Here is a 10,964-nt window from a genome sequence, read left to right as displayed (position 1 = left end):
ATTGCTAGAATCCAGGAGGCGGACGTTGCAGTGAGCCGAGATTGCATCACTGCACTTTAGCCTGGGCAATAGTGAGACTCGACCTAAAAAACAAAAAAAAAAAAAAAAAAGAAAGAAATGTATTTTCTAACAGTTCTGGGGGCTAGAAGCAAAGGTCAAGGTGTTGGCAGGATTGGTTTCTCCTGAGGCTTGCAGTCCTTGGCTTGCAGAGGGCTGCATGCTTGCTGTGTTACAGCCTTTTCTGTGTGCACATGCAACCCTGACGTCTCTCTCTGAATATCTTTTATTATTTTACTTTTTTTGTTGTTGTTTTGAGACATGGTCTCACTCTCGTCGCACAGGCTGGAGTGCAATGGCGCGCCTTCAGCTCACTACAGCCTCAACCTCCTGGATTCAGGTGATCCTTCCACCTCAGCCTCCCCAGCAGCTGGTACTGTAGTCATGCGCCACCACATCAGCCTAATTTTTGTATTTTTAATAGAGACCGGGCTTTGCCATGTTGTCCAAGTAGGCCTTGAACTCTTGGGCTCAAGGAATTCACCTGTCTTGGCCTCCCAAAGTGCTGGGATTATAGGCATGAGCCACCATGCCCGGCCTCTCCGAATGTCTTAATCTCCTCTTATAAAGAAACCAGTCAGATTAATTTAGAGCCCACCCTAACAGCCCCATTTTAACCTAATCATTATTTTAAAGGCCTTATTTCCAAATACAGTCACATTCCAAGGTCAGAGTGTCAACACTGAATTTTGGAGAGGATACAATTCAGTCCATAACAATGTATATACATTTAAAAAAAACCATAAAACAAGTGGCAAATGTAAAATATTAACAAGTGGGGAAGAGTATACAAGTATTCTTTGAACTTTCCTGTAACCTTTCTGTATGTCTGAAATAATGTCAAAAAGTTTTTAAAAGACTGGTAATATTTTTTTTTCTTTTTTTTCTTTCTTTCTTTTTTTTTTTTTTTCTGAGATGGAGTCTCGCTGTGTCACCCAGGCTGGAATGCAATGGCACAATCTTGGCTCACTGCAACCTCCGCATCCTGGGTTCAAGTGATTCTCGTGCCTCAGCCTACCAAGTAGCTGGGATTACAGGTATCTGCCACTATGCCTGACTAATTTTTGTATTTTTAGTAAAGATGGGGTTTCCCCAGGTTGGCCAGGCTAAAAAGATCAGTAATATTTATGCCCTTATGGGGCATGGAGTGGGACAGGCATACAATGAATAAGAGACTAAGAAAAAGAATGTGATGCTGAGAGCCCACAAAACAATGGATATGGAAGGTTTAGAGGTCAGAGAATGGCCTACAGGTTATATGACTGGTGATAAGACTGGGTGTGATACTTTGCAGATCCTGTCCCCAGCACACTGTGGGGAGGAGGCACCTTAGAGTTACTTGAACCTAGCAACAGTGATTGAAGAGGGAAAGGAAATACACATTGCCCATCTTTTAAGGAAACTAACCCTCTATCCCTCTGCAAAATTTTGGAAATTTTCTTTTCCCAAAATGTGAACTTTCAGGAATGAATTGAAACCCCCTTTGCAAACATTGTTAACAGCGATCTAACAGTTAGTTAAATCACTTTCATTAATGATCTGATCTAACTAACTTCATCTTGCCTTTAACTTCCAAACTGCCCTTGATCATTCCTGGGCATGGACGAAACCATCCTTGAAACACCCAAACTTTCCGGGAGGCTGATTTGAGTAATAATAAAACTCTGGCCCAGCACAGTGGCTCACGCCTGTAATCCCAGCGCTTTGGGAGGCCGAGGTGGGTGGATCACGAGGTCAGGAGTCTGATACCAGCCTGGCCAACATGGTGAAACCCCATCTCTACCAAAAATACAAAAAAAAAAATTAAAAAAATTAGCCAGGCATGGTGCCATGCACCTGTAATCCCAACTACTCGGGAGACTGAGACAGGAGAATTGCTTGAACCCGGGAGGTGGGAGGTCGCAGTGAGCCACTGCACTTCAGCCTGGGCGACAGAGCAAGACTCTGTCTCAAAAAAAAAAAAAAAAAAAAAAATTCCAGTCTTCAGTTTAGCCAGCTCTCTGTGTATTAAACACTCTCTGTATTATAATTCCTGTGTCTTGATAAATGGGCTGTATCTAGGCAGCAGGCAAGAGGAACCCACTGGGCAGTTATGAAACCCATGTGTGAACATTATTATATATTTTTAATATGCTTCACAAAAGGACCTGCTTCTATGCTCCCACTCTCCTAAAATATCATTTATTTAGACTAGGCAGGGTGACTCATGCCTGTAATCCCAGTACTTTGAGAGGCTGAGGTGGGAGAATTGCTTGAGCCCAGGAGTTCAAGACCAGCCCAGGCAACATAGTGAGACGCCATCTCTACAAAAAATAAAAAGCTTAGCCAGGCGTTGTGGTGCACACCTGTGGTCCCAGCTATTCGGGAGTCTGAGATGGAAGGATCACTTGACCCCGGAGGTTGAGGCAGCAGTGAGCTATGATTGGATTACTGCACTCCAGTGTGGGTGACAGAGATTCTGTCTCGGTCGGGCACAGGGGCTCACGCCTGTAATCCCAGCACTTTGGGAGGCAGAGGCGGGCGGATCACGAGGTCAAGAGATCAAGACCATCCTGGCCAACATGGTGAAACCCTGTCTCTACTAAAAATACAAAAATTAGCTGGGCATGGTGGCACATGCCTGTAGTCCCAGCTACTCAGGAGGCTGAGGCAGGAGAATCGCTTGAACTCAGGAGGCAGAGGTTGCAGTGAGCCGAGATCATGCCACTGCACTCCAGCCTGGCAACAGAAAGAGATTCTGTCTCAAAAATAAAAATAACTAAAATAATAATAATAATGAAATAGGCTGGGCATGGTGGCTCACACCTGTAATCCTAGCACTTTGGGAGGCCAAGGTGGGAGGATCACTTCAGCCCAGTAGTTTGAGACCAGCCTGGGCAACATAGTGACACCCTGTGAAAGGAAAATGAATCTCAGACCCTAAAATCACTAAACCAAGGGGAAAGTCAAGCTGGGAAGTATGTCAGGAAAATCTGCCTTCCAATTTATTCCCCAATAAGATAGCTACAAAGATTAAAAAAAAAAAAAAAGCTGCATATCTTCCTCACAATTTGCCCACAAGGAAATTCCTTGTGGGTCTCAAGATCTTTACCTGAAAACAGTTCTGTTGAATTTCACCCTGGCAATGTAAATTGATAGATGATCTTCACAGATGCAGGACAGAAAGTCATCCCTCTGCTTACCTGAGACAAATGCATCTCTGATTGCTTCCTCTGCCCTATTGTTTTGTTTTGTTTGTTTTTGTTTTTTTGAGAGAGAGTTTCGCTCTTGTTGCCCAGACTGGAGTGCAATGGCGCGATCTCAGCTCACTGCAACCTCTGCCCCCTGGGTTCAAGTGATTCTCCTACCTCAGCCTCCCGAGTAGCTGGGATTACAGGTGCCCGCCACTATGCCCAGCTAATTTTTATATTTTACTAGAGATAGGGTATCACCCTGTTGGCCAGGCTGGTCTCGAGCTCCTGACCTCAGGATATCTGCTCGCCTCGGCCTCCAAAGTGCTGGGATTTCAGGCATGAGCCACTGTGCTCGGCCTCCCCTATTGTTTATGTAAAAATGCAGATTCACTGAGTCAGACTAAATTGTGTAGTCAGTGAAATGCTGATCAAGGACTCAAAAGAATGCAGCCTTTTGTATTTTATCTACCTATGACATAAAAGCCTCCCCACACCACTCCCCACTTTGAATTGTCCCATCTTTTGGGACCGAATCAGTGTACATATTACACATATTGATTGATGTCTCATGTCTCCCTAAAATGAATAAAAGTAAGCTGTACCCTGACCACCTTGGGCACATGTAATCAGGACCTTCTGATGTGGCTGTATCATGGGTGCGTGCTTAAGCTTGGCAAACTAAACTTTCTAAATTGATTGAGACCTATCTCAAATATTTTGAGTTCACATTCTGTCTCTAAAAAATATTTTAAAATTAGCTGGCTGTGGTGGCATGCACCTGTAGTCTTGAAGCAGCCTCATTGTCTAGGGTAAAACCCGAGGTTCATTGTCTCACAGCCACAGAGATCAAGGACGTGGACACACAAAGAGTGAGGTTAAGAGCGGGAAGTTTAATAGGCAAAAGAAAGAGAACAGCTCTCTGCTACAGAGAGGGGTCCCAGAAAAATGGGTTGTTGACACATGGTGAAATGCAGAAGGTTTTATAGATGAGCTGGTTGGGAAGTTGTGTCTGATCTACGTAGGGCACAAAAAACTGGTTAGGACCAGGTGTGCCATTTGCATGGGGCACGATTTTCTGGCAGCCCTCACCCCAGTCTTTTATTATGCAGGTGGGTTTTCAGCCTAAGCTGTGCCATGTTACCCACTCTTTCTTACTGTACACATGCTAACAAAAAGGAAGATGAAGCTTCCATGATGGACATGCCTGGCCCCCAGGTACCCCTTTTCTATTGGCACAGCTGCCAGCATTCCCCTGTGCAGTGTTCCAGCTTGCTTACCTATGTTTGCAGCTAGATTTTTCAGGCTACTTTTTGTTAGGAGAAAAATAATTTCTTGGGCTGCTTTTTGTTAGAAAGGAAGCTCTGCTGAGGACTCATTTGCCCTCACTATCTGCCTAAATAATTTCTTTCTACCTCCTGTATCGGTCTCAGTTACTGGGAAGGCTGAGACAGGAGGATGGCTTGAGCCCAGGATGCACCTTGTGCTACTGCACTCCACCCTGGGTGACAGAGCAATAACCTGTTTCAAAATAATGATAAAAATAAAATAAAATCTCCTTTGTTTAACAAAATTATTTTTTGCCCCAATTTTAGTCCAAATTCTGTGAGGTGGAGGTGCTCAAGCCTGTCTATATCCCCCCCCAACTAGTCTTTCTGCCTCGTCTTTCTTTGCTCTGCCCTCTGTACTCTAAGCATACACTGCATTTCTGCATGGTGTTCGATTGCGCTCCTTTCTCTTCTCCCTGTACCCCTACCCTGCCTGACTTAAAAGCCTGGCCCCTAGACCTCCACTTTAAGTGAGCCGGAATGCTTCACAGACAAATAACCAGGAATCAGGACTGCACACAGGCAAAATAAACTTTTTGCTCCAACACAAAACAGACAGAGAGAATGAATTGCATTTTCCTCTGGGCTATTGTAGCATCTAGGAATACTCCTATTTCAACCCTCAGAACATCTTGATGTTGTTTGTGCTCCTGTCTATCTTCAACAATAGAGGATGCAGGCTTATTTAACCAAGGCGATTTATATCTCATGATTCATCTCATTCATCTTCAGCGTGCAAGCAGACAGCACATTAACGACCAAACGTATTTTTTTTTTGAGATGGAGTATTGCTCTGTCACTCAGGCTAGAGTGCAGTGGCATGATCTCAGCTCACTGCAACCTCCGCCTCCCAGGTTCATGTGATTCTCCTGCCTCAGCCTCCTGAGTAGCTGGGATTACAGGCGCATGCCACCACACCCAGCTAATTTTTATATTTTTAGTAGAGACGGGGTTTCACCATGTTGGTCAGGCTGGTCTCGAACTCCTGACCTTGTGATCTGCTCACCTGAGCCTCCAAAGTGCTGGGATTACAGGCGTGAGCCACCGCGCCCAGACTTTTTTTTTTTAGATGGAGATTGAGGTCTCACTCTGTCACCCAGGCTGGAGTACAGTGGCGCGATCTCAGCTCACTGCAACCTCCACTTCCTGGGTTCAAGCAATTATCCTGCCAGCGACAGGGCCCCTCTGTACATCTTCATGAACCAAGGGGGATGAAAGGCAGCTGCTTAAGGATCCCGTGTTTGGAGAACTCTGACCTGAGAATTTGGGCTTAGGTGCCTCTTCAACTCTTGTTTGTTACCTTGAACTAAGGGTGCCTTCAGTTTAAGGGGCACCTCTGGATTTGGGAGGAGTCAATGGGGCACCTAAGTAGATGCAGAGATTTTCTTCTAATTTCAAGGAAAAGTAAGGAAATCTTACTTATTTAACAGGATAGAAAAGGGGATAGGGAGTCAAAGGGTGAGGAAGAAGGGCACTACGTTTATGGACCATTAATCATGCATCAGGCACTGTGCTAGATTCTTCCCCTACATTTATTCATAATGCTAACATTATGTGAGGTCAATACTGTATCATATTATCTCTATATTAAAAAAGAAGAGACAGATTCACAAAGTTAAAGTAATTTGCCCATGGTCACCAGCTAGTAATGGCAGTGCCAGGATTAAATGTAAGCCTGTCTTCATCCAAAATCCATGTTCATCCACAAAACCTAACTAGTACTGTTAGTTCTGGTTGAAGACAGGGCATTTGGCAGAACACATTGGCCAGAATGCAGGAGAAGAAACCCCTGACAAGGTCACAGAAGACTTAAGGAAATGATTCGCACTGAAGGTTACACTCTAACAGACCTTTTTCTTTTCCTCTCCCTCCCCTTCTCCTTTCCCCTCTCCTTCCCTTCCCTCCCCGTCCTTTTCCTTCTTTTCCATCTTCTTTGTTTTCTTCCTCCTTTTTCTTCTTTTTTTGCCTGCTAAAACAACTCTTGGCTGGGCCCAATGGCTCACACCTGTAATCCCAGCACTTTGGGAGGCTGAGGCCAGCAGATTGCTTGAGCCCAGGAGTTCGAGACCAGCCTGGGCAACATGGGAAAAACCTGTCTCTACTAAAAATAGAAATATGTGCTGAGTGTGGTGGCGTGCACCTGTAGTCCCAGCTACTCAGGAGGCCGAGGTGGGAGGATCACCTGAGCTCAGGAGGTGGAGGTGGCAGTGAGCCAAGATCATGCCACTGCACTCCAGCCTGGATGACAGAGTGAATTTAATTTCACTCTGTGAAATTAAGGAGGTGACAGAATAAATTTAATTTATTCATTAATTTTTAAAAACCAAACAACTCTTATTAAATTTTTACAATCTATGAAAATTTTGGGCTGGGTGTGGTGGCTTATGCCTGTAATCCTAGCACTTTGGGAGGTCAAGGCAAGAGGATTGCTTGAGCCCAAGAGTTCAAGACCAGCCTGGGCAACATAGTGGGACCTTCAAAAAATACAAAAATCAGCCAGGCGTGGTGGTGTGTGCCTATAATCCTAGCAACTTGGCCAAGGCGGGAAGATGGCTTGAGTGTGGGAGGTTGAGGCTGCAGTGAGCCATGATTGCATCACTGCAGTCCAGCCTGGTTGACAGAGTGAGACCCTGTCTCAAAAAAAAAACACAAATAAAAATTTTGTATGATTGTTTTATGAAATAGAGATGATGTTCACCAATGTGCTTAAAAATATTCTGACAGTAGCACCAAAAGTTGTTTTGGAGATTATTGTCTGACTTCCTTCAGTACTTAGATGCCAATTCATCATATTTTTGCTTATCATCTCCTTACAATTAATTATAAGTGAATTGTAGCCATAATTATCATGAAAAAAGTTCTACACAGTTATTAGTTCTGATTTTATTAAATTGAACTTTTTTTTTTTTTTTTTTTTTTTGAGACAGGGTCTTGTTCTGTTGCCCAAGCTAGAATGTAGTGGTCCCAACATGGCTCACTGCAGCCTCGACCTCTTGGGCTCAAGTGATCCTCCCACCTTGGCCTCTCAAAGTGCTGAAATGACAGTGATGCAGGATTTTTCTTGGTCACTTTGCCAGCCAGGGACCTCCGTGGCCAGTGTCATCCCCACCTGGGCCTCAGTTGGCCCCAGGCCTGCCACAGGAGTTGCCCTGTCCACTTGGCCAGCTGGGCCGCACCTGGCTTGCACACTGGCCCAGATCCTGTGCTGGCTGCAGGATCTGCGCTCATCCCACAGCTATGCTGGGCATGCCCCAGCCCGCCTGTGTCACAGCTCGTATCCACATTTGGCAATTCCTGAGTTCTTGTCCCGCATCCAGGAAGAATGAGGTTATGCTGACAGTGGAAGGGTGAGGAGGGTGGAGAAGAATTTTACTGAGTGACAGAACAGCTCTTAGTGGAGAGGAGATGAGAGGGTGATCCTCCACCCAAAGTCAGATGGTCTCCCTCCCAGTATGGCTGGTTGCAGGGCTTTTATGGGCTCAGAATGGGGAGTGTGTGCTGATTCGTTTGTGAGTAGGCAAAAAGGCTAAAACAAAGGCACCACTCAAAGGTGGGCGTGACAGTGTAAAAAACCAATTAGGGAAAGGTAAGTATATGTAAAATAGGTGAAGGGTGGGAATCAATCAGAGGAAAGCATACCAAACAGGAAGAGAGGCTCTCAATCCAGTCCATGGATTTATCCAGGACTCGTAGCTTGACTTTCAGGCTTTAAAACCGTCTTTGGTTTGAAGGTTGGGTTTCACCAGGGACCTGCCCCTGTCTTCCTAGGCATTTGTCTGCCTCCTGCCACTATCAATGATCCACATTCAGCATTTTAAAGTTAGTTAACAATATTGGGAGAAATGATTTGCTGCAGAGAACGACATAACTAACAGGTAGCCCTTACTATGTGCTAGTCACTGTACCAACTGCTTTATGCTTAGTAATTCACTTAATCCTCACAATGACCCTATGAAGCAGTATACTACTATTATTCCCATTCTACAGAAGAGGAAATTGAGGCACAAAGAGGTTAGTAACCTCACACAGATAGTAAATGGCCAATCTACTTTTCAAATCCATTTTCTTTCTTTTTTAAGATACAAGAGAAATAATCATTTTTGAACTTTAAGAGAAAAGGAAAGAAGTCAACAACACAAACCTTAGCTTCTGACTAATAATAATAGCCAGTATGAGGGGAAGCAGGGAAAAAGTACATTAACAAAATAATAATAATAACCAACATATACCAGTTACCGTTCTGAGCATTTTACATGCATTATTTAATCTTCACATCGGTCCTACTCTTATTCCTATTTTGCAGATGAGGAAACTGAGGCACAAAGTGGTTAAATAACTTACGTTAGTTACACAACTAGTGAGTTAGAGTTAAGACAACAAAGGAAAATGACAAAAATTTAAAAGTAGAGGCATTTTGGCTGGGCGCAGTGGCTCTTGCCTATAATCCCAGCACTTTGGGAGGCCGAGGCAGGTGGATCACCTGAGGTCAGGAGTTCAAGACAAGCCTGGCCAATGTGATGAAACCCTGTCTCCACTAAAAAATACAAATATTAGCCAGGGGTGGTGGCACACACCTGTAGTCTTAGCTACTTGGGAGGCTGAGGCAGGAGAATTGCTTGAACCTGGGAGGCCGCAGTTACAGTGAGCCAAGATCGCGCCATTGCATTCCAGTCTGGGCGACAGAGCAAGACTTCGTCTCAAGAAAAAAAAAAAAAAGAGTAGAAGCATTTTAAAACTTCAGAGTGGGCCAGACGCGGTGGCTCATGCCTATAATCCCAGCACTTTGGGAGGCTGAGGTGGGCAGATTGCCTGAGGTCAGAAGTTCAAGACCAGCCTGGCCAACATGGTGAAACTCATTCCTACTAAACCCCATTTCTACTTTAGCCGGGCATGGTGGTGCATGCCTGTAATCCCAGCTACTCAGGAGCCTGAGGTGGGAGAATTGCTTGAATCCAGGAGGCAGAGGTTGCAGTGAGCCAAGATCGCACTATTGCACTGCAGCCTGGGCGACAAGAGCAAAACTCCGTCTCAAAAAAATAAAAAACTTCAGGGTGATTGGGGTCTCTCCATGGTTGAAAACAATATTAGCCAAATTTTTGTTAACAATATGAGCCAAAATTTTCTCATCATATCTCACTCAAAAGTGCACCTTCAGGCCAGGCGCAGTGACTCACGCCTGTAATCCCAGCACTTTGGGAGGCTGAGGCGGGCGGATCACCTAAGGTCAGGAGTTTGAGACCAGCCTGTTTAACATGGTGAAACCCCGTCTCTACTAAAAATGCAAAAATCAGCCGGGTGTGGTGGCATGCGCGTGTTATCCCAGCTACTCGGGAGGCTGAGACAGGAGAATCGGGCAGAGGTTGCAATGAGCTAATATCGCACCACTGCACTCCAGCCTGGGTGACAGAGCGAGACGCTTATCACAGAAAAAAAAAAAAAAAAATGCACCTTCAGAGAAGGCTACTCTGTAGTCAGAGAACTACAGGCCGTGCCTGGTAACACAGATTGTCATCTGTACCCTTGATTCCTACCTGAATCCCTCCCCCTACACCAATGTCTTTTGTGGGTGTTCACTCCTGAACCACTGCAGTGGAGCGTGACAATGAGAATGCTGTCAGAGGACTTTCCGAACGTCACCACATTTATCAACTTCCCCCTTCTGTCCTCCTCTAACAGGAACTTTCAAGATCACTGAATAGATCATTCTTTTTTTTTTTTTTTTTTTTTTTTGAGACAGAGTCTCGCTCTGTCGTCCAGGCTGGAGTGCAGTGGTGTGATCTCGGCTCACTGCAAGCCCCGACTCTCGGGCTCACACCATTCTCCTGCCTCAGCCTCCCGTGTAGCTGGGACTACAAGCGCCCACCAGCACGCCCAGCTAATTTTTTTTATTTTTAGTAGAGACGAGGTTTCACCGTGTTAGCCAGGATGGTCTCGATCTCCTGACCTTGTGATCTGCCCTCCTCAGCCTCCCAAAGTGCTGGGATTACAGGAGTGAGCCACCGCGCCCGGCTGAATAGATCATTCTTAAACACTCTTCTCTTGCTTTTGTAATACTCCCTGTTAGTTTCCCTTCCGTTTCTCCGACTGCATCTTCTCAACCTCCTTTGTCAATTTCTTCCCTTTGTGGTCTTTAAATGTCAGAAGTCTGGGCCGGGTGCGGTGGCTCATGCCTGTAATCCCAGCACTTTGTGAAGCCAAAGCGGGCAGATCACGAGGTCAGGAGTTTGAGACCAGCCTGACCAACATGGTGAAACCCTGTCTCTACTAAAAATACAAAAATTAGCCAGGCATGATGGTGCACATCTGTAATCCCAGCTACTCAGGAGGCTGAGGCAGGAGAATTGCTTGAACGTGGGAGGCTGAGGTTGCAGTGAGCCGAGATGGCACCACTGCACTCCAGCCTGGGTGA

Source organism: Symphalangus syndactylus, chromosome 14 (assembly GCF_028878055.3).
Source record: "Symphalangus syndactylus isolate Jambi chromosome 14, NHGRI_mSymSyn1-v2.1_pri, whole genome shotgun sequence".
NCBI classification, from domain to species: Eukaryota; Metazoa; Chordata; class Mammalia; order Primates; family Hylobatidae; genus Symphalangus; species Symphalangus syndactylus.
This window is presented reverse-complemented; position numbering follows the sequence as displayed.